General features: G+C 36.8%; 1 pseudogene; it reads left to right on the forward strand.

The window, feature by feature from the left end:
• The first annotated feature begins 1068 nt into the window (after nt 1–1068).
• Nucleotides 1069–25950, forward strand: part of LOC127454197 (protoporphyrinogen oxidase-like) — a 28485-nt pseudogene continuing 3603 nt past the window's right edge.

Here is a 25950-nt window from a genome sequence, read left to right on the forward strand (position 1 = left end):
AATAAAATACATCATTTTGCTTTAAAATACAGTTTGCAATGTGGTGGAACTGTTTAGTGAATTTGCCATAAAATCTCAGTGAAGGGTGAGGGTTGGTGGGTACAGTGTATTTTTATTGTATACAGTCTTCTTATTTTGTGTATACTGTATATGTGTTGTATAGGGCAGTGGTAGCTCAGTGGTTAAAGGCTCTGGGTTACTGACCAGAAGGTTGGGGGTTCAAGCACCAACACCACCAAGATGCCACTGTTGGGCCCTTGAGCATAGCCCTTGACCCTATCTGCTCCAGGGGTGCCGTATCATGGCTGACCCAACACCCTGACCCAGCTTAGCTGGGATATGTGAGAACAAAGAAATGTCACTGTATATATGGAAAATGTGTAATAGAGGCTTTCTTCTAAATCTGATGTTTATTGTAAAATTGGTCTTATTACTGTCATGACTGCTATGTTGCTCGGAACTGCACCCAAGACTTTCACCCACTGTTGCACTTATGCATATGTGTGACAATAAAAGTGATCTGATTTGATTTTGATATTGTATATTATTAGGTGTATATTGTGTTGTGTAACAAGATGTGTAAACTGTGTTATGTGTAAATCAGATGTTTATTGTAACTGTCATACTGCTATATTGCTTGGAACTGCACCCAAGACTTTCACCCACTATTGCACTTGTGTATATGGCTGAGTGACAATAAAGGGATTTTATTGCATTACATATAAAAAATAAATAAATAAATAAATAAATAATAATAATAATAATAATAATATATATGTATATGTATATATATATATATATATATATATATATATATATATATATATATATATATATATATTATTATTATTATTTGTTTATTTTTTATTGGTCTTATTTTATTTATTTATTTATTTATTTTATTTTTTTAATTTTTTTTTGCAGTGGAAGAACCCTCAGACCCCTGCTTACGTTTCATAAAGGTCCATTTTTGACGTCAGGGGTTTGGCAAATATGGGTATACACAAAAGGCTCATGTTCCGTAGCGAAATGGGACTTTTATTTTGAAATTGTCTAGCCGTTTTTTGTATTTTTTTTTTATCTTGCTTCACGTCTCAACACCCAACTGCATTAAGTAACTGCAGAGTGCGCGCTATCTAAACTCCACTGTTTTATGCAGGTAATATGTGCTTTTACATTACTTTTTAATTAGTGTCCATTTCATTTAACGAGTTAGCACTCTATTTATGATCTGGATAAACGTTGCCAAAGTGTTCTTTGCCACTGTCTTCCTTGCTTCCTTTAGTTGATTATTTATTAATTGTGAAAGGCAAGTACGTTTGAAACTGCAAAAATACTGGCACACACTTTTAATGTGTATTACAATGTTTTTAATATGTACGATATTAGTATTTTAATATTTTTTACACTTTTTAATATCTTCAAGTGACACTTTATTATTATGCTTTTACACTATCTTACTTGGTTCTACTGTCTTCGCCACTCTTTATATATCTAACACGTTTATTTTATTGTGAGACTTAAGGTAAACTTTTGATACTCGCCAGTTTTCGTGGAAGGACACAGTTCCCTTCCTTTTGTTTGACTGTGATAAATGACAGCACTATCATCTTATCTGGGCCACAACCCTGTTACTCCCATAAGGGTTCACTCATAACAGTGCAGGGCCCCTAACCAATATTTTTATTTTTCTTGTAATCAGCTATCAGACCTGGACTCAAAATTTCACCATGACTGAATGTGACTTGGTTCTCTTTTGTTTCTGTTCGTCTTGGATTAAAATAAAAATCTTTAATTACCTGTAAGAATGATTATGTTGTCATGGACACATGGTCCCACTGTGATGTAATGTTTATCCATTGTTGTTTTAAGATTTTGGTCAGTCTTGTTGCCAGTGAGGAAGTGGTTGGAGCTGAATGCAGAAGATTGTAGCAGTGTTGGGTGGGGGGATTGGGGGTCTGTCTGCCTGCCATCATCTCAGCAAGAGTCCTGATGTCTCAAAGGTATAATAAACGATTACTTTACTAAGACTTAATTTATTAAATTAATTAAAATTGTTTAATTATAATTAATTTTATTGAATTAAAAAAAAAATCTATAGCTTAAAGGGATAGTTCACCCATAAATGACAATTTCCTCATCATTTACTCACCCTCATGCCATCCCAGATCTTTCTTCTGCTGAACACAAACAACATTTTTTAAAAGAATATTTCAGATCTGAAGGTCCATACAATGCAAATGAATGGTGACTAAAACTTTGAAGCTCCAAAAAGCACACAAAGGCAGCATAAAAGTAATCCATATGACTCCAGTGGTTTAATCAACGTCTCCAGTCGGTTTTGGGTGAGAACAGACCAAAATATAATTTTTTTTTTTTTTTCTCTCTCTTTAAATCTTGACTTCAGCAGTCTCCTTGGCAATCATGATTTCAAGTTCGATTACACTTCCTAGCACCATCTCTGTGCATGAGTTATGCTGCCTTAATGCGTTTTTTGGAGCTTCAAAGTTTTGGTTACAATTCACTTGCATTGTATGGACCTACAGAGCTGAGATATTCTTTTAAAAATCTTTGTTTGTGTTCTGCAGAAGAAAAAGTCATACATCTGGGATGGCATGAGGGTGAGTAAACGATGAGAGAATTTCGATTTTTGGGTGAACTATTTCTTTAACTTTATTTCATTAGATCTTCATATCAATCAAACGTGAAGAAGTTTAGAGTAAACATCACAAAGAAAACATGCATTTCCAGCTGAACTTTGGATCCAGCATTTTCTGTTTGAAGTTGATCATTTTCAACAAGGCATTTGTGGAGAAAATAGACCTTATTCACGGTAGCGCCATCTTTGTGCCATTTGGGCCATTTTTATGGGGAATTACGACGTGGCTGTGAGGGATAGACTTGCATCTCTTCAATGGCACTCACGGTATAAAGCTGTAAAAAGCTCCTAGGTCACATCTGATTTTCCACAACTCATGTTGTCTGGAGTTTTTTGTATACTAAATGTTCTTGAAAAGATGTTCTTTGTAATATTTTGTCTGTGGAAAGATCCCAAAAAGTTTTAAAGTGCAGTAACCCATTGAAATGGCTGTATGTCTATCCCTAACAGCCTCGTTGTCATTCCTGTCAAAAATCAAAGAGTGCTGTGAATAAGGTCTATTTAGCTTTATATAGTGGGGGTCCCAGTATTTAAGTCTGACTGGGGGGAGGGGGGTGGGAGTTAATTATTAACTTTCTTAATAATTGTCCCCAGTAACATTGCTTTTAGTCAATTTGAATTTGTTCACTAAATGCTAAAATTCTTATTGAGAGAACAAATAATTTCTCATTCAGCCAACTATCAATTCACAATATGAGAACTTTAATTTTGTCACCATTTCAATGTTATATGTGGTTTCAAATTAACTAACAGTTGCAACAAAAAACAACAAAAACAGCATGAAGTCAGCAAACAGCAAAGAATAAGCCTATAACACTAACCGCATAATTTATTCATGTTGCAATACATGCTGGGAATTTGCAAATCAGTAACATTATTAAATTTGAAGTCGTTCGTTCCGACAACTCTTTTAGGCTAGTTGGGACATTTGGGGGAATATTGTTGGTCTAATATTTAATATTTATGTAGTAATTCACATTGCATAGTATCTGTGACCCAAAAAAAACCCATAAGCTGGATAAAATGTAATAAATTTTTTTTAAAATATTTTATGGTTAATATTGCAACAGTTTTTCTATAAAGGTTGATTGTTTGATTGAATAGATCATTTTTTGTATATTTGTTTGTTAAATATTTTTTAACTTTTTGTCTATTTTCAGAGGAAAGTGAAGTGTAGACAGAAAAGTAGGGGTGAGAGAGAGGGCAGTGGTATCGGGAAGTGACCCAGGTCAGACTCAAACCTACGTCTCTGAGATGCTGGCTGTATCCAAAAACATAGGCAGCTGACTTGCTGCCTAATCTGTTAATGTCTTAACCGACAGCGTTTATGAGTGAATGGAACTCTCACGGAAACTGGTCTCAGAATAGTTTGAAAATCACCTTATTTTCATCTTACCTTCCTATACAGCATCTGAAGGCAACATTTTCCAGTTTTCGGATGCAGCGAACAACTCTTATACAGGTGCATCTCAATAAATTAGAATGTCGTGGAAAAGTTCATTTATTTCAGTAATTCAACTCAAATTGTGAAACTTGTGTATTAAATAAATTCAATGCACACAGACTGAAGTAGTTTAAGTCTTTGGTTCTTTTAATTGTGATGATTTTGGCTCACATTTAACAAAAACCCACCAATTCACTATCTCAAAAAATTAGAATACATCATAAGACCAATAAAAAAACATTTTTAGTGAATTGTTGGCCTTCTGGAAAGTATGTTCATTTACTGTATATGTACTCAGTACTTGATAGGGGCTCCTTTTGCTTTAATTACTGCCTCAATTTGGCGTGGCATGGAGGTGATCAGTTTGTGGCACTGCTGAGGTGGTATGGAAGCCCAGGTTTCTTTGACAGTGGCCTTCAGCTCATCTGCATTTTTTGGTCTCTTGTTTCTCATTTTCCTCTTGACAATACCCCATAGATTCTCTATGGGGTTCAGGTCTGGTGAGTTTGCTGGCCAGTCAAGCACACCAACACCATGGTCATTTAACCAACTTTTGGTGCTTTTGGCAGTGTGGGCAGGTGCCAAATCCTGCTGGAAAATGAAATCAGCATCTTTAAAAAGCTGGTCATCAGAAGGAAGCATGAAGTGCTCCAAAATTTCTTGGTAAACGGGTGCAGTGACTTTGGTTTTCAAAAAACACAATGGACCAACACCAGCAGATGACATTGCACCTCAAATCATCACAGACTGTGGAAACTTAACACTGGACTTCAAGCAACTTGGGCTATGAGCTTCTCCACCCTTCCTCCAGACTCTAGGACCTTGGTTTCCAAATGAAATTCAAAACTTGCTCTCATCTGAAAAGAGGACTTTGGAACACTGGGCAACAGTCCAGTTCTTCTCCTTAGCCCAGGTAAGACGCCTCTGACGTTGTCTGTGTTTCAGGAGTGGCTTAACAAGAGGAATACGACAACTGTAGCCAAATTCCTTGACATGTCTGTGTGTGGTGACTCTTGATGCCTTGACCCCAGCCTCAGTCCATTCCTTGTGAAGTTCACCCAAATTCTTGAATCGATTTTGCTTGACAATCATAAGGCTGCGGTTCTCTCGGTTGGTTGTGCATCTTTTTCTTCCATATTTTTTCCTTCCACTCAACTTTCTGTTAACATGCTTGGATACAGCACTCTGTGAACAGCCAGCTTCTTTGGCAATGAATGTTTGTGGCTTACCCTCCTTGTGAAGGGTGTCAGTGATTGTCTTCTGGACAACTGTCAGATCAGCAGTCTTCCCCATGATTGTGTAGCCTAGTGAACCAAACTGAGAGACCATTTTGAAGGCTCAGGAAACCTTTGCAGGTGTTTTGAGTTGATTAGCTGATTGGCATGTCACCATATTCTAATTTTTTGAGATAGTGAATTGGTGGGTTTTTGTTAAATGTGAGCCAAAATCATCACAATTAAAAGAACCAAAGACTTAAACTACTTCAGTCTGTGTGCATTGAATTTATTTAATACACGAGTTTCACAATTTGAGTTGAATTACTAAAATAAATGAACTTTTCCACGACATTCTAATTTATTGAGATGCACCTGTATGTCCTGAACATGATATGAAGGTCAACTCGCATTTTAAGTCAAATTAATTGCAAACTTACACTCACCTCATCACTCTTTCTCATGTAATATAGGTTGTGCTGCTGGAGGGAGGTGGGAGGTGTGGCGGTTGGTTAAGCTCCACACGGAGGGAAGATGGAGCGGTGTTTGAGCATGGACCATGAGGTGTGCGACCTGCAGGAGCTGTCGGCCGGAACACTTTGAATATGGTATATATGTGTTGGCAGACATGTACATAGTTAAAAGAATTTACTTTCACTGTTTCAAAGTGTCTCTTTAATTGTGTAGTCAAACAATCTAAAAGAATGTTCTGAGTTCAAAATACTGTACACTCACTGAGCAATTTATTAGGGAGACCTGTACACCTACTTATTCGTGCGATTATCTAATCACCCAAGTGTGTGGCAGCAGTGCAATGCATAAAATCATGCAGATCTTCATGCAGGAGCTTCAGTTAATGTTCACATCAACCATCAGAATGGGGAAGAAATGTGATCTTAGTGATTTCAACCTGGTTTGAGTATTTCTGTAACTGCTGATCTCCTGCGATTTTTACGCATACAACATAGGGTTGCGTGGTTTACTGGTACTAACGAAGTATCGCGATACCACAAAAATTTAAATGGTGCGATATCATCTTGTTGCTAATTTCGGTAACATATTACAGTATGCTGTCATTAGCAAAGTGATCTAAGATGTGACAGTTTTGCGATGAAATCAATGACAATTTGAAAATAAAAACCTCTGGATATGACCAAGTGTGATCATTAAACAGCAGAAGGATGTAATTTAATTAAATAATATACAGTCACATGCACTGCATGGTACAGAATGAACAAGAGGTTCCGCTCTGTCATCTGCTTCACACACGCATAGTCGCGCACACATGCACACACTCACACAAACGCAACGCACACTACTGATGCTTAATTTTCATGAAGTGTGTTTATAGTATAAACGGCTGTTAGAACTTAAATGAACTCCTCCAGTGCAGCTCGGAGATTTCAGCTCGAGTGTCACGACGGGATTATCCCTGCATTAATGGGAAGCTTGGTATAACTAACCTGTCGAAAACAGGGAGAACTCCAAGGTCTGTCAAAATAAAAGTTCCGCTAAAATGAAAGCTCTGTTTAACTGGATGCATGAAATTGGTAGACAGAAAAATATAACAGTATAAAAATTTTATATTTAAAAAGTAGCAATAATACTCATAATAACAATTATATAATATTAAATGGTTGAATTATTATTATCATTATTATTATTATTATTATTATTATTATCTGTAAGCAATATCACAAACACAAGTGTTTTGTCAGCATGTTGTGATTCAGCCATAACAGCCTTGTGCCACAGGTAAGCAGAATTTTTTTCATTAATACTGTGAAGCTCTGTTGTGCAGCATTTTATTTTACCAAAAATAAAAGTGACATTTTTTGTAAATATATATACACTGATCAGCCACAACATTAAAACCACCTGCCTAATATTGTATAGAATAGCATTCTGAGATTATATTCTTCTCACCACAATTGTACAGAGTGGTTATCTGAGTTGCTGTAGACTTTGTCAGTTCAAACCAGTCTGGCCATTCTCTGTTGACCTCTCTCATCAACAAGGCGTTTCCATCTGCTGAACTGCAGCTCACTGGATGTTTTTTGTTTCTGGCACCATTCAGAGTAAATTCTAGAGACTGTTGTGTGTGAAAATCCCAGGAGATCAGCAGTTACAGAAATACTCAAACCAAACCATCTGGCAACAACAAACATCCAGGAGAGACCTACAAAATATTAAGCTGGTGGTTTTAATGTTGTGGCTGATCGGTGTGTATATATATATATATATATTACATTTTTATTTGATTAAAGCTGTATGTATCAATTTGATTAAACACCATTTGATCATAACATTTAATTAAAACATTTAATATGGAATCCAGAAAAAATGAAAATGCAAAATTCATAAAACAATCTGAGGCTTTTTATATGTTGACTGTAGTATTGATTTAATATCGATACCGAGGTACCAGGGCTGGTATCGTACTGAAGCAAAAATGTTGGTATCGGAGCAACCCTAGCACAACACGTCGAACCATGAGGCGGATGAGCTACAACAGCAGAAGACCACGTCGGGCACTTCATTAGGACCATAGTGTTCCTAATAAAGTGCTCAGTGAGTGTACATCAAGCTGTAAATAGTAGCTGGATAAAAGCGGTAAAGTTGTCTAAACTGTCCTTATTAGTATTGGCTTTACGTTTCTAGGCAGAGAAACTTGTGGTTGTGTGTTACCGATGTAATTCCTGTGGTTTGCTCAGTGTAAACTGTTCCTTACTTTTATCCAGGGTCAGACATTAATGGGGGCTTGGGGCTAAAAAGCCACTGAAATTGACAGCGTAGCCCTCTTAATTCAAAATGTAAGGGCTAAAAATGCCTTAATGAATTCCCTGTTATTTTTAAATTATTATTATTATTTTGGTGTATTTCCTAATATTTTATTGTAAGCCTAATACATAGTATCACAAAATATGAGTTGATGCTGATTTAAATGCATAGGCAACAGCTTTTCTGAATTAATTAGGCATTCATTTTAATCAGGGACTAAAAATGGTTCAAGGAACAAAAACGAAAAACGAAAACGAATGAAATGTTTAGCAGAACGTAACCGAAAACCGGAGCAAAGTGATTTTCAAGTCTTCCGGATTTATTTATTTATTCAAATGCTGTAAACTGGTTAACCGGTTAATTTTGTTCAGGTACATTTTTCATGAAACTAAAGGGTTTATTACAGTATAGTTTTGGAACTACATCACTTCATGTTGCCCGAAAAAAATTAAACGTGCTTTGAAACTAATGTATCACACATTTCTTTGCCTAATTGTCATTTGTGGATGTCGTATTCTGTGAATGAAGACCTTTTTAACAACTATGTATAATTTCTACATATACATGCATGGCTATTTCAGATAAAAGGAAAATATTATTAGATGTAAAAAGTAAATTTCTCAGTTGTTTCCAAGTCTTCACTGAATTATTGTTAGATATGATGCATTAATACAGATTTGATGCTGCCAGGTTCTGACTCAGAAGCAGTGCCCAGTTGTATAAAGCACCTTAAGTGAAATTTTCCCTTAAGATCACCATAGTTTACCTTAAATGTAATGGTGTTGCAGAAAACAACCCTTACATTTTACTTAAGGGTCTTTATAGGTAAAACCCCTACAATTTCCCTTAAATAATTATTTTTTTTACTTAAGTGTTGCATAAAGCCCCTTAACTGGCAAGTAAACCGTAAGGGTAATAAAACTTAACATTAATTGTTGGTTAAGAGTTACACGGTTTCTAAAAAAGGACAAATGGCGAAGTTTATAGAACCAGTTGAGTAGCATACCAGTGCAAATTTCTCGCGATAGGGAGAGCTCTTTAGACCATTTTAGCAATAATAAACAAGTGCAGAATTACTATGGGGAATCGCTAACATGATGAAAGGCACTCTAATATCACATCTAACACCTCACTACTCACTATCAAAGGTGTCTTCCTGAAGTGGACACTCACCGGCCATGAAAGCAGAATACTCCATTAATTGCTCCGTATGATAATCTCGAGACGTTTTTGAATTCATACATAAAAAATGTGTACACACACAAAAAAAAAAAAATCTATTAATTGTATTATATGTACCCGAGAAACCAATGAAAATCTGCCCGCGTAACCTCCAGAAAATGATTTTAAATTTAAAAAAAAAAAAAAAGATTATGCGTAAGCTGCAGTAATCACAAACGACTGTAATTGGTGCATCCAGAACAGCGCTGAGAAAAGGAACAGGTGCCACGTGAAAATGCCGTTTACGCGCTAATTCGGAAGAGGACGGACAATAATTTACACGTCAATAATGATACTGAGAAACTTTATTAGTAACTAAAATGAAAATAAAAAACAGTTAAAAGTTAAAGTATTTATATTAAAATTGCTCAAATGTCTATAGATCAGTGGTAGGGACATGAGGTACGTGTCCATGGTAACAGTCGAATTTTATTACGGGAAAACCTGGTTCACTGTAGTAAAACCCTTAACGGTTTCCCTTACCGTAGAGAAGTGTAAGGGATCTAAGGGATTATATGCAACACCCTCAAGTCATTCCCTTAGTTAAAGGGAAATAACGTCTTAAGTGTTACACTTAAAGGAAAAACTTAATGTGCTTTATGCAACTGGGCACAGATCTTTAATTAAAATTTCACTAAACTGTTAATTAACATGCTTGTTATGATTTCTATTGTGATAAAATGCTAATTTTTGTTCGTTTTGAGGCAAGTGGCTAATTTCGAGCTTGTTTTTCCAGACCAGACTGCTTGCTTCTCTTGTGAGATCTGGCAATGCTGCAATTGGTATTTCACCCACCCCTTAGCAGAGTACTGTCACTTCAAAAAGAACGTTATTAACCTTTCTTTTCTTTTGTTCTAACCAGTAACCATTTAGAAAGGAGGCTGTGGAACTGTTGAACTGGAACGAAAAAAATACAGTTTTTGCTCAGAACGAACCGAAATGAAAAACATTTCATTTTTATTCCCTGATTTTAATAAAGTAATTCAATTAATGTACTTTACATAAAAAGAAGACACACCATGCTTTTTAGATGTTCTTTAAAGGAATAATTCACCCAAAAATTATAATTTACTAATTATTCACTTACCTTAATGCCATCCCAGATGTGTATGACTGAGCTGCACTTTTAGAAGAAGATAGAGCTCTGTCAGGTCCTTGTAGTGGAAGTAAACGGGTACCAGCACTTTGATGGTCCAAAAGTCATATTTAGGCAGCACAGAAGTAATCCATGCGACTCTTCTGAAGCGAATCGATAGGTTTATGTAAGAAACAAGCTGATAATTAAAACGTTTTTAACTTTAAATCAGTGCTTCCATCCAGGGCTCTGATGCAGTTTGAAATGGCCGAACTCTCGCGTGACGTTCGTTCATCTGTTGTAATAAGCGGCGATTCGGAATTCTTGCGGGAACTCACCGACGCACTTACATCACGCTTCACGTCAGCTGGTGGCAGGAAGCGCTTTTTAAAAGTTAATAACGTTTTAATTATTGAGTTATTTTTTTACACAAACGTATCTATTTGCTTCAGAAGACATTCATTGATCCACTGGAGTCGTGTGGATTCATTTTATGCCGCCTAAATGTGACTTTTGGACCGTCAAAGTGCTGGCACCCCTGTACTTCCATTATAAGGACCTGACAGAGCTCTATCTGCTAAAAATTTGCACTCGTGTTCTGCTGAAGAAAAACAGTCATACACATCTGGGATGGCATCAGGGTAAGTGAATGAGAGAATTTTCATTTTTGGGTTAAAATTAAGGGTTAAAAATGCCCCTAAAAATTTAGATCCCAGGGGCAAATATTGCCACATAATAAAAAAGTTAATTTCTGACCCTGCTTTTATTCTTCCACATATTATGTGAAAGTTCACATGTTTACCAGCTTTACATGAGCATGACAGGAGCTAAAAAATTGGATATACTGTAGCTTTGCACACAAGGTTAGTAAGCAAATGTATCATAGTAAATTCATGTAAACACCTATAATGTTTAAGAAATTATTTTTTGTGGTAAACCTTAATAGATCTTCTATTAAACCCAAAACATTCCTTTAATACCGCCAATCTTGAACTAATGGCAGTGTTCTTGAATTCATGTGGCCACAAGAGGGCACAGATATACTGTTAATAGAAGAGATTCCTTTGCTGTTTATCATATCTAATATTGTTTGAATATTCTTACACGTACATTATCTACTCTGATTTACTTAAAGTTTCTGCCGAAAGTGTGCAGATCCTATTTCATAGCGTACAAATAACTGGTAAGACTAAGTACCTGCCAATGAAATGTAGTATTTATGAAGAACTTTTCCCCAGGCGCTTAAAGATTAATGCCTATATTTATGAAGGAAGAATATTGTGTACTAGTTATTATTTCTTATTGAGTTATTGCCTTATGCAGGTGTCTAAGTTGGGTCTTGAATCTGAAATCCTACCAATTACGAAGGATCACGTGGCTTCAAAGAACCGCTACCTCTATGTGAATGGACAGCTGCACAAGATGCCATCAGGACCCGGGTGAGAGGAAGCACAATTGTGTCATCTCTGATTTGATACATAAGTAACTATATCAAGTCTAAAAGGAATAGTTCACCAGAAAATGAGAAAGCTGTCATCATTTATTCGCCCTCATGTGGTTCCAAAGCTCTATGTAACACAAAAGGAGATGCTAGGCAGAACGTCAGGAGCTGACAGCTTCAGTCACCATTCACCTTTGACCCTGTTTCTACCTGGTATTAAGAAGATCTCGGCTGATCTGATCACGTGGTCTGGCGAGACACATCGCTGTTTACACCTGGTCACTTAAATGCGTCTCCTCTTACCACTTGTGATCGGGTTTGTAGGGGAGGGTCTCTGTTTCATGACGACATACATCAGTCAATATGTCAGTATGTTACTGCATGATATTAAAGCACAATGAAATCAGAAAAGACAGAGTGAAAAAAATGGTGTGCTGTTTCTCACAGAAGCAGCTGAAATGCAATCTAAGCTCAAACGCAACGTCAAGCAGAATTATCCTTTATTTTAGTGGATTACCTATATTAAAGGAGCTTTAGGTGTTCGTGCTTCTCGTCTGTTTTGATATAAGATCTGTGAAGATCTCATGATTGTGTATGTATCTACTATTTTAAATTTTCTGATTGGACGGTTATTTCCTTTTAAAGCAGCTTGTTATTGGCAAACTTTAAACTCTTATTTTAGCACATCGGTTGATTGACAGGTGAGGGGTGGAGCTTCACTGCTGCCTGGACACATACAGGACGGATTAGCTTTTACACCTAAAACGCGATCTGGTCACATGCATTTTTGACCACATTTGTATGTGGTTTCTGTGATCCGATCACAAAACTGTTTAGACCCTGTTTTGACCTGTATTTAGGGCTAACCACATGTGATCGGATCACCCAAAAGGTGAAAGTGGGGTCTTTATTGTATCATTTTCCTATACAGTGAAAGTGAGTGGTGACTGAGGCTGTCAGTCTCTAATATTCTTCCTAGCATCTCCTTTTGTGTTACACAGAAGAATGTCATACATGTTTGGAATGAACTGAGCATAAGTAATGATGTCTCTTTTCATTTTTGTGTGAACTATCCTTTTAAATATTCTATTTCTTCTATTACTTTAGTGGGGTTCTGCGCTCCATCTCTCCTTTCTCTCGTCCTATTATCCAGAGCGTTTTAAAGGAGATGATGATCAGTAAAGGGAAAGAACAGGACGAATCTGTTCATGCATTTGTTTCTAGGCGACTTGGTTCTGAGGTGAGACCTAACACTAGAGTTTCAATGACCTGTTATACAATCCATGTTGTCGTTGTGCTGTACGGTGCACTTCACTGCCACTCCAAATCTCAAATGTATGGCGGCAAGGGGAGAATCTGAAACCGATTGTGTTGAGTGTTTAATTAACCCTGTGTGTGTCTCTCTCTCTCTGCAGTTGGCAGATATAGCCATAGACAGCCTGTGGGTGTTTGCTGGGGACTGCAGGCAGTTGAGTGTGCGCTCTTGTTTTCCACCTCTTTATGAAGCAGAGCAGGCGTGGGGCTCCATTGTGCTGGGCATGCTTATTGGTTCAGGTGAGAGCTCAAGCAGAATGTTCCGGGTTTGATACAAGTTAAGCTCAATCAACAGTATTTGTGGCATAATGTTGCTTACCTCAAAAAATTATTTATTCTTCCCTCATTTATCAAAAAAAAAAAAAAAAAAAAGAAAGGCAAATAGTCCATAAACTTTAAAATACACACTGTTTCAAAAGGATAACCACAAGAAGTAAAAATTATTTAGTGTGATAAAACGAGGGATGTTACGGCGGTTACCAGTTTACATGTTGTCATTTCAATTAAGTTGCAATATTGGATATAACTTTACACAGGTAAGGCTAGAAAGTGATTTTATCACGCTAAAATCATGTTATCAAATATAATGTTACTGCTTGTGGTAGGGCTGTAAATTAAAGGGATATAGGTCACCCAAAAAGGAAAATTCTCTCATCATTTACTCACCCTCATGCCATCCCAGATGTGTATGAATTTCTTTCTTCTGCTGAACACAAACAAAGATTTTTAGAAGTATATCTCAACTCTGTAGGTCCATACAATGCAAATGAATTGTGGTCAGAAATCTGAAGATCCAAAAAGCAGATAAAATTAGCATAAAAGTAATCCATAAGACTCCAGTGGTTAAATCCATGTCTTCAGAAACTAAATGATACGTGTGGGTAAGAAACAGATCTATATTTAAGTCCTTTTTTTACTATAAATCTTCATTTTCACTTTCGGATGTGAAAGTGAAACTAAACAGGTGCCACATTTGACTTTCAGATGTGAAAGTGAAAGCGAAAGTGGAGATTTATGGTAAAAAAAAAGGACTTAAATATTTATCTGTTTCTTACCCACACCTATCATATCGCTTTTGAAGGTATGGATTATTTTATGCTGCTTTTATCTGCTTTTTGGACCTTCAGATTTCTTGCCACCATACACTTGCATTTATGTGCGCTGCTTTGTCCTGTCTATATTGTGTTAGTGCATTATTACTTTGTTTTCAGAGCGGTTCTGTGTTCCACAACTCCATCTTGTGCTTAGAGTAACAGATGTACTCCAATTTCGGTTCCGTTTCGGTTCCGCTCATGTACGCTGAGTGTGTCAATTTTAAAGCGCTCCAGATTCACTTTAATTCCACTTTTGTGGAATTATACAGCCCAAGGAACCGGGTATTTGTGAACAGAGGAGGAGACGTTAAAAAGAGCAGCACATTATACAGCTGTTGTAAATGTGAACTCAGCAACAAACAAACTCTTCATGCAGATGTCGCCAAAATAAAAGCTTGACGGTTTAGAACTCATTGTTTTAACTGGACCACATAGCAATGCCCTGTGTAAGTTAGGATTTTATTACAGAAGTGTATTACTATTGTATAATAATAATAATAAATATAAAATAATAATATTACAATAATATAATATTCAAGTTGACTGGGTTCCAAAAATAATGATAATGAATAGTGGGCTGAGACCCTATCACAAAGTAAACTAAAATGTGTATACAGTGGACAGGTACAATGTGAATACGAAGAAGACTGATTTTTTTCCCTTATCTTTGTTTCTTTGTTTTATTTATTTGTTTGTTCGTTTGTGGCTTAAGTGAAAAAGGTCAAATTTTAGTTCTTTTTAAGAGGACAAAAATGTGAACCCTCAAAGAGTGGCCTTTTTATTGGCAGTAGAACATGGACAAATCATTACCAAATTTTGGTAAAAAGGAATCACTTACTAGTTTTTTGTTTATCAAATCGCAATTGCAATACTTTTCTAAATAATCCCAATATTACTTTTTGTCCAAATTGTGCAGTCCTAGCTTGTGGTTATACCAGAAATACCCAAACTAGGGCCCACGGGCCAAAGTTGGCCCACGTTGACCTTTGATTTGTCCTTGACTTATGTGACAAGAGGGGGAAAAAATTGAGGGGGGGGAAAAATGCTACTGATGCAGCTTTTTATTGCATTAATTAAGCAGATTGCAGAGTAAAGGTTTTTTATTTATTTATTTATTTATTTATTTTTTATAATGAAATCATAAAGGAGGGGAACCAGGGCAACTTTAATATTTTAATTTAATACAGTTTGCAGAGCCTGAAATTTGGTGCCAATTTTAATAACGCAATTTTCACGTTCATAATGCGGGAAATTCCCGCACATTTTTTTCACTTCACAGTGCAGCTGCGAATTAGTAAACCAATAGATACAGACGAACAAATCAGATAAATAAACTTGTTTTTGTATCAAACTATAATTCCACAAGCTGTCAGCAGTGTCAGAAGTGTAATCGCGCACAGTGAGAGCGCTTTGTCACATACGCATACGTACTGAGCTTAAGATGTTACAGATGTATAAACCTTTCTAAACCTGTTAATTTGACATGTAAATGGCATTATACTACGTGTCCTTAAGTGAGCGATGCGATAAAACAATATTGTTCCTGTTTATAATCAACAAAGCTGTTAACATTGCAATTATGCACGCTTTTCATATCTTGGCGCTCCCTAATTATTCATAATGCAGCACATTTGCAAGAAAGGCAGAAATAGCAAAAATGTTTTGCGTAATGTACCAGCTGCATGGTGAAGAGGGATGGGTAAACACCTGTTACATCTCTCATTTTCATCTCTAGTTCCATCCAGGGTCGGAAATTAACGGAGGCTCTTGGCCAAAAAAATCCCCTGCAGTCCAATATAGTTCCAATTTAATATATCCATCGCATTCTTCTTTTGAATTTTCTCTGAACATTGTTTGTTTTGTGACGTCTGTTGTGCAGATGTTGGCGAGTCACTGATGGATGTTCGCGCCATAAACGCACAGACGGGCACTCCGCTTCTTATGCTCTGCATCAGTTCAATGTTACATATTTGGAAATATGTGAATGAGGAAAAACAAAATTCAGTAACACATTATGCAATGTAGAGATCATGCAATTTTGCCATTTTATAATTGAATTAATTGTTTAAATTAGAGTATTTGACATAGAATAAAATTACTTTTGTAAAGGTATAATTTTTAGAAATGAATTTCAGGCTGAGTTTTTTAGAATGCATTGTTCTCTTTTGGCCTACGGCCCTCAATCAAGTTTGATTTTTGGCCCTTCATCGGAAAAAAGGGCACCTCTGGTCTATACTATTGAAACATTTATGGATTAGCCCCATTCACCTCCATCATGAGTGCCTTACTGTAACCAAAAAGTTTGCTTTTTAATTTTATATATATATATATATATGAGTGACGAGTCAAAATGATTTTTTGTGGTAATCAACATTATGCCACAAATGCTGTTGATTGGGCTCAACTTGTATTGAACCCAGAACATTTTTGACTTCTCTGACTTCATAGAAAGTGTCAACAAATATTGTTTGGTGTTTATTTATATTATTTAAGGAGGTGGTCATAAAGTAGTCGCCTGTGAGTTGGCTAAGAGAGCATCAAAAGAGTCTTGGACTCAGTGGTCTTTGAAGAGAGGCATGCAGTCACTACCAGAAGCACTAGAGGACACACTGAGGAGACAAGAGTGAGTGGAGCTTCATCACCAGGCCAAAGTGAAGAGTCTGAACATGGACGGGAGAGGCTGGGAGGTGAAATACATTCCCAGCAGGAAGCTTCTCTATCATAACTACAACAAGCTTTACATATCTTGACTGCATTGGGCTGACCAAATGTCTGTTTGTTGAAGTTCGTCAGTGATGATGAAAAAAAACAAGGTATTTTTGTTTTCCTATATTTTGGATATAGATAAAACTGGAAGATGGGGCATGTTTAAAAGCAGATCATGTGATTTCTGCCCTTCCTGCAACAGGTAAACACACTCATTGAACAGTGGTGTACTCAACTTAGTTTAATGAAAGTAGGTTATTTTTCAGCTTTAGCACAGGGTACTTGTGGATCCTTAAAAAGTCAATTCAGTTTTCCAAAATGTAAGGTCATAAAAAGTCTTAAGTATCTTAAATGATTCAACAAAAGTCTTAATTATCATGTAAAGAGGTCTTAAATCTGGGGGTGGAAAGACAGGAATCGTGATATGACCGAATGTGATTATCAGACTTCAAAAGAATACGATCTAATTAAATAAATGCATGCACTGCATCCTTCAAAGTGAAAACGCTGCACTGTATTTTCTCCAAGCACGTGGGGGCTTGAGTGTTTCCAGCTGTTGCAGAGCAGTCCGCAATCATTAAGCCATAGCGGAAATTTATGACAAGCAATTCCTAATGATCAACTGTTGATGATGATAATATAGTGTTACAGAAATATGACAATGTTTACTTTTAATTGTTTATATTGTAATACATTGTAGAGTATTGTAAAATGTTATTTTATTTCCCTTATCTGTTTAAATGAGCAGCTAGAAACAGGGAAGTGCTTACATTTCAAAATAACATTCCCTGGTGTATTTAAGCCTTTAAAGTTAAAAGTTCCGTGCTATGTATACATATTTTTTTTCTCAACCTGGTTATTAGTATTTTGGTTGCACCATAAACTGCATATGGAATTTAATTCAATTTGGACTCTTGTAGCCTCCGTCTGACCCTCCTCATCACAGGAAGGAAAGTCTAAGAACATTTAATATAGGCTACAAATTTGGAAAGCTGTTGGCGGATTAATTGCCTTTCTTTCAACACATCATCGTATCAGCAAAATCCAATACTGGTCGACCTCTAAATTGTATTTATATATATATAATGGTACATAAGCCAATTTTAATGTGATATATTTGTGGAAAACATGTATTTTAAACTACTTTTTTTAGATTGTAATTTCAGTGGGTTTGTTTTGGTATGGGGATACAGTATTAATTTGGTCTGTTCAGATCTTGAAAAAGGTCTTTAAAAGTGTTAAATTTGATTTTTAAACTCTGCAGCAACCCTGTAGCACCAAGTTTCTATATATCTTTACCAGCCTTGGCATCAGTGCTGCCCCCTGCTGCTCAACCCCTATCAGAGGAGCTGCGATCCATTGCTTCTGTGACTGTTGCTGTGGTGAATTTAGAATATGAAGGCTTCATCCTTCCCGAAACAGTAAGATCTCGCTTGGTGATCTTAACCAACAGTAGAGACAAAAGATGGAGGTCATAGTATAAAACACTATATCGAACCCTAGATGTTCAGTTCATACACTTTCATGATCCAGAGGATATGTTTACATTCCCTGCAAGATCTTTCTTAAATGCACTATACAGGGGTAAGAAAAAGTATGTGAACCCTTTGGAATTAGCTGGTTTTCTGCATTAATTGGTTATAAAATGTGATCTCATCTTCATCAAAGTCACAAGTAGAGACAAACACAATGTGCTTGAGCTAACAACACGCAGACAATTATAATCGTTTCATTTCTTTATTGAACAAATCCCATTAAACATTCACAGTGCTGTGGAAAAAAGTAAGTGAACCCTTTTGCAGCAATAACCTAAACCAAGTGTTTTCGGTAGCTGCGGATTAGACCTGCACATCGTTCAGAAGGAATTTTGGCCCATTCTTCGACTGGGCCACTGCAAAAGGTGGATTTTCTTTTTTTTGAAGCCATTCTGTAGTGGATTTACTTCGATGTTTATGATCATTGTCCTGCTGCATCACCCAACTTCTACTGAGCTTAAGCTGGCACACAGCCACCCTGACGTTATCCTGTAGGATATCTTAATAAACTTGGGAATTCATTTTTCCCTCTGATGGCAAGCGGTCCAGGCCCCCAAGCAGCAAAGCAGCCCCAAGTCATGATGCTTCACAATATCTTAGCTTTTTGAGATAACTTTGTAACCCTTTCCAGCCTTATGCAAAGCAACAAGTCTTGATTGTAGGTCTTCTGAGGATATCTTTTTACAAGGCATGGTCCATATCAGCAGATACTTATTGTTCATAGCAAACTCAAACTGTTGAATGCTCTAACCCACACCTCCAATCTCATCTCATTAATTGGGTGCCAGGTTTTCCAACTCCTCACTCTTATTAGCTTTTGTTGACATCATTAGCCTAGGGGTTCAAATACTTTTCACAACCTACACTGTGAGTGTTTGAATGATGTAGTCAGTATGTACAAGAACAATACAATAATTTGTGTGTTATTAGTTAAAATAGATTGTGTTTGCTCATTATTGTAAATTAGACGAAGATCAAACCAGATTTTAAGACAAATTGATACATAAATGCAGGTAATTCCAAAGGGTTCACATATTTTTTATTGCCACTGTACATTCATTAAACCACTGTTTATTATGCATGTGTTGGTATTATTATTAATTAGCATGTATATACTGTATGTATGTGTGCACATGGTGTGAATGTTTCAGGGCTTTGGACATTTGGTGCCTTCCTCAGAAGAACCAGGTGTGTTAGGGGTCGTGTATGACTCCGTTCCCTTTCCACAACACAATCGGAGTGGAGGACCAACCACCAGACTGACGGTGAGACCTCACTATGCGGATGACTATTTTTTTATATATATAAACAGAATATACCGTATATGTGTGTGTGTGTATATATACATATACACTGGTGGCCAAAAGTTTGGAATAATGTACAGATTTTGCTCTTATGGAAAGAAATTGGTACTTTTATTCACCAAAGTGGCATTCAGCTGATCACAATGTATAGTCAGGACATTAATAACATGAAAAATTACTATTACAATTTGAAAAAAGTGTTCAGAACTTCTTAAACTACTTCAAAGAGTTCTCATAAAATAATCCTCCATATTAGGCAGGTGGTTTTAATGTTGTGGCTGATCGGTGTGTGTGTGTGTGTGTGTGTGTGTGTGTGTGTGTGTGTGTGTGTGTGTGTGTATATATAGATTTCATATTAGCCAACTATCATTTTGGCAAGTTGTTTAGGACATCTACTTTGTGCATGACATGAGTATTTTTTCCAACAGTTGTTTACAGACAGATTGTTTCACTTTTAATTGTCTGTATCACAATTCCAGTGGGCTGAAGTTTACATACACTAAGTAATGCCTTTAAGCAGCTTGGAAAATTCCAGAAAATGATGTCAAACCTTTAGGTAATTAGCCAATTAGATTCTGATAGGCTAATTGGAGTCAGTTTGTGGTGTACCTGTGGATGTATTTTAAGGCCTACCTTCAAACTCAGTGCCTCTTTGCTTGACATCATGGGAAAATCAAAAGAAATCAACCAAGACCTCATTGAACAAAAATTGTGGACCTCCACAAGTCTGGTTCATCCTTGGGAGCAATTTCCAAATGCCTGAAGGTACCACATTCATCTGTACAAACAATAGTATGCAAGTATAAAGTCCATGGGACCACGCAACCATCATATCGCTCAGGAAGGAGATGCATTCTGTCTTCTAGAGATGAACGTAGTTTGGTGAGAAAAGTGCTGTTGTTTAGGCATTAATATCGAGTTGGTCCCCCCTTTGCAGCTATAACAGCTTCCACTCTTCTGGGAAGGCTTTCTACAAGATTTTGGAGTGTGTCTGTTGGAATTTTTGCCCATTCTTCCAGAAGAGCATTTGTGAGGTCAGACACTGATGTTGGACGAGAGGGCCTGGCTCGCAATCTCCGTTCTAGTTCATCCTAAAGGTGTTCGATAGGGTTGAGGTCAGAGCTCTGTGCGGGCCAGTCAAGTTCTTCCACACCAAACTCATTTAACCATGCCTTTATGGACCTTGCTTTTTGCACTGGGGCACAGTCATGCTGGAACAGAAAAGGGCCTTCCCCAAACTGTTTCCACAAAGTTGGAAGCATAGAATTTTCCAAAATGTCTTGGTAAGCTGAGGCATTAACATGTCCCTTCAGTGGAACTAAGGGGCCTAGGCCAACCCCAGAAAAACAACCCAGACTTTACAGTTGGCACAATGCAGTCAGGCAGGAAATGTTCTCCTGGCATTCACCAAACCCAGACTCGTCCATCAGACTGCCAGATAGAGAAGCGTGAATCATCACTCCACAGAACACGTTTCCAGCTCCAGAGTCCAGTGGCGGCGAGCTTTACACCACTCCATCTGACGCTTGGCATTGTGCTTGGTGATGTAAGGCTAGCATACAGCTTCTCGACCATGGAAACCCATGCCATGAAGCTGCCGGTGCATATCATTGTGCTGATGTTAATGCCAGAGGAGGTTTGGAACTCTGCAGTTATTGAGTAGGCAGAGCGTTGGCGACTTTTACGCACTATGCGCCTCGGCACTTGGCGACCCCCCTCTGTAACTTTACATGGTCTGCCACTTCGTGGCTGAGTTGCTGTGATTCCTAAACGCTTCCACTTTGCAATAATACCACTTACATTGATAGTGGAATATCTAGGAGGGAAGAAATTTCACGAACTGACTTGTTGCAACGGTGGCATCCTACTACAGTACCACGCTCTAATTCAGTGAGCTCTTTAGAACGACCCATTCTTTCACAAATGTTTGTAAAGGCAGACTGCATGGCTAGGTGCTTGATTTTATATACCTGTGGCAATGGGACTGAATGAAACACCTGAATTCAATGATTAAGACGGGTGTACAATACTTTTGTCCATATAGTGTGTGTGTGTGTGTGTGTGTGTGTGTGTTTTATTTCACATTTATTTGTGTACACTTAAAGAGAACTTAAGAACATTCAGTATATATGGTACAAAGTTTTTTTAAAACCACTACAGAAAATGTTACATTATTTTCCAACATGATTTGTGAATGTTCCAAAGATCATCTTGTATGCTTCAATGGAAGTAAGAAAACCTTTTTTTACAAAGCAGTTAACTGACACAAATTAGTTCAGAATAGTGCAAAATATTTCTTAATTTTGCATCAGATTTTTTAAATAGTTGTAAAAAAAAAAAAAAGAAATCTTGAATTTAAAAGAAAACAATCCCAGATTTTCAATGTGGTTTTAGACTTTTGGGTATATTTTCACATACACATATCCACCCACACACTGAATCACACAAGTGTGTTTAATCTCACATGGCTATTCTCAATAACTTTTGCATGTACATATTACATATAAACCCATGGTGCCTGCTGTATGCTGTTTCTCCTATGTTTTGAGGTTAGAAAGACAGATAGGTGAATCTTTGATGGGTTAGGGAATTCATCTGATATACTCACCCTAAGTGTGGTGGCGTGATCTGCTCTTGGAAGATGCGTCTCTGAACCAATAGCCCAAATTGAGATGAGTCTCAGATATAAATACTTAAGCCTTCCAATATCAGGAACTTATTACACACAGTAATAAAAATAGCCTCCGGTACTCTGTCCCTCACAACAACGAAAAATTGCTGTTGAATAATTCATTCTCCCCCAACTTAAGTCATTAATAATTTAAAAGTGCCTTGCTTAGGACATGTTGTTTTTTTCCCCAGCTGGAAAACATCTATGTAGTCGAGAGGCCAGTAATTTCCAAACAAGCATGAAATGCCATTAGAGGAGTTGAGATATGCTTTGAGCAATGTTAGGAACCTGAATAACATAATGTAACCCCCACCCCCTGGCTGTGAGATCAGTCACATGAATTGATGTTCTTATGACGAGTCCAGCTGTTATCATCATAAAAGTCAGTTTTGCCAATGGTATAATTTTCTAGTATAATTACTGCAGCTATTTGTATGATTTTTGAGAACGATTATGTGTGTTTGTTTCAAGGTGATGATGGGGGGTGAGTGGTTCAAGCAGACGTTTGGTAATCCAGATGCAGTGACCAAGCAGATGCTGTTGGATCGGGCCACTCAGACAGTGACCTCACACCTGGGTGTCACTTCATCACCTTTGTGGAACCTGGTTGCTATACTTAAGGTGAGATTTGTGTGTTGAAATTAAACAGTAAGCCCTGAGATTCTGTAAATTACAGTGATTTTTTTTTTTTTTTTACCACCATCACAACAACCAAAACAATCTATGCTTTTCTTTAAATCTATACCTGCATTAAATGCCTACATTACATAGGGTTTAAAGCAAAATTTTAAAGTAAAGCAGTTTTGAAGCACATAAACTTCAAAACATTGTTTAATAATTACAAAGATTGTAATTAATAAATTTGACATTTATAACACAAGACACTATAAAAATGTCTTGACTTGGCTTTCATGAACAATACCTTTTGTAATGACAGTGTGGTTTGATTATGTACGCTGGTTTACCCAAGATTGTAACAAAAATATGATGATAGCGAAAATTTACTTAGTAGGCTAGAGTTCACTAAAATTCTAATTTAAGAGGACTTTGAATTAGGTGTTTGAAACCAACATACAAAACCTCTGTGTGATAGTTTAAGTTTGTGGGCAATGGAGGAGTCACGAGGCAACAAACGGTCAGCGTGAGTATTTTATTCTCTTGCTTTCTCTGTTGTGTACAGCATAGGTACTTTTTGTTGCTTTTCACTCCGGCAATAATTGACTTTCAACATAAACATAAATTACTTCGAAAACTCTCATTAGATCTTGAACACTCCATAGAACACACGCCAATGCTGTACACTCGTTCTCTCTTTGCTGTGTCTTTCCCACACTGACGCTCTGGCGTGCCTTATCAGGTCTCCCTCCGCCATCACTATAATGAGAGTAATCACAACCCAGGTGACGATTGCACAAATGTGTTTGTCCTCTAGCGGAGTGTGGCATGGGGGGGCGTGGTCATGTGTCTGTCTGCGGGAGAGGGAGAGCGGTAAGGCTTGTCACCTGGGTTGTCAAAAGTTTTGAAACACTCATTCTTTATTATATGTATATTCACATTTTAGAATAATAGTAAAGTCATCAAAACTATGGAATAACATAAATGGAACTATGGGAATTATGTTGTGACTAAACAAAATCCAAAATAAATCAAAACTGTGTTATATTTTAGCATCTTCAAAGTAGTCACACTTTGCCTAGAATTTGCAGACATGTATTCTTGACATTTTCTCAACCAACTTCTTGAGGTATCACCCTGGGATGCTTTTTAAACAGTATTGAAGGAGTTCCCATCTATGTTGGGTACTTATTGGCTGCTTTTATTAATTATTCGGTCCAAGTCATCCATTTAAAAAAAAAAAATAATAATAATTTATTAAATTTTAGGTTTATAATGAAATAAATTAATATGGTGGCACAATTATATTTTTGTCTACAAAACTCATTTCAAACATTTAAGCATACGCTTTCAGATCAAAAGATTTTTAAGATCATGAGAAACATTTCAGTCAAGTGTTTAAAAACTTTTGACCGGTTGTGTGTGTGTGTATATATACACTCACTGAGCACTTTATCAGGAAGACCTGTACATCTACTTATTCATGTGATTATCTATTCAGCCAATCGTGTGGCAGCAGTGCAATGCACATCAATTCACATCAACCATCAGAATGGGGAAAAATGTGATCTCGGTGATTTCGACCGTGGCATGATTGTTGGTGTCAGACGGGCTGGTTTGAGTGTTTCTGTAACTGCAGATCTCCTGGGATTTTCACGCAGAACAGTCTCTACATTTTACTCGGAATGGTGCCAAAAACAAAAAACTTTGAGTTCTGCGGACGGAAACATCTTGTTGACGAGAGAGGTCAACGGAGAATGACCAGACTGGTCCGAGCTGATAGTTGATGACTATGCATATACAGCATATAATATTAATAATTAATATGAATATAAATATATATAATAAGGTCCACATACGTGGGTAAGAAGTATTCTAAGGCACAGAGTGCCTTCAATCTCCTTTTTCATGGTAAACAGCAGTATGATAAAGTATATGCATTTATGAATAATACAAGTTATCAATAAACAAGGAATATAGTTTATTAGCCAAACTGTAGACAAACTTCCTATAGTTACCAGGCAACATTAAAATGCATTAATAAAGAATGCAACTGATGTGCAGTCACAGATGTGCATATATTTGCTATTTTACAATGGCTTTAAATGTGGTTTATGCTTTTAGAATTTAGAGTATGAACTATCTGCTTAAAAATTATTATTATTATTATTTATTATTATTAACCTCAAGGCACACTATAATGTATGATAGAATGACAGATTAATTATCAAAATAAAATTAGTTATTGTATTCCACTGAAGATGTGAGCCATTTAGTTTTATATACATATACAGTTGTGCTCAAAAGTTTGCATACCCTGGCAGAAATTGTGAAATTCTGGCACTGATTTTGAAAATATGACTGATCATGCAAAAAAACTGTCTTTTATTTAAGTATAGTGATCATATGAAGCCATTTATTATCACATAGTTGTTTGGCTCCTTTTTAAATCATAATGATAACAGGAATCACCCAAATGGCCTGATCAAAAGTTTACATACCTTTGAATGTTTGGCCTTGTTACAGACACACAAGGTGACACACACAGGTTTAGATGGCAATTAAAGGTTAATTTCCCACACCTGTGGCTTTTTAAATTGCAATTAGTGTCTGTGTATAATAGTCAATGTGTTTGTTAGCTCTCACGTGGATGCACTGAGCAGGCTAGATATGTCAAAGAAATGTCAAAAGACCTGCGAAACAAGGTAATGGAACTTTAGAAAGATGGAAAAGGATATAAAAAGATATCCAAAGTCTTGAAAATGCCAGTCAGTACTGTTCAATCACTTATTAAGAAGTAGAAAATTCGGGGATCTCTTGATACCAATCCAAGGTCAGGTAGACCAAGAAAGATTTCAGCCACAACTGCCAGAAGA

The sequence above is a fragment of the Myxocyprinus asiaticus genome, chromosome 16 (assembly GCF_019703515.2).
Source record: "Myxocyprinus asiaticus isolate MX2 ecotype Aquarium Trade chromosome 16, UBuf_Myxa_2, whole genome shotgun sequence".
NCBI lineage: Eukaryota > Metazoa > Chordata > Actinopteri > Cypriniformes > Catostomidae > Myxocyprinus > Myxocyprinus asiaticus.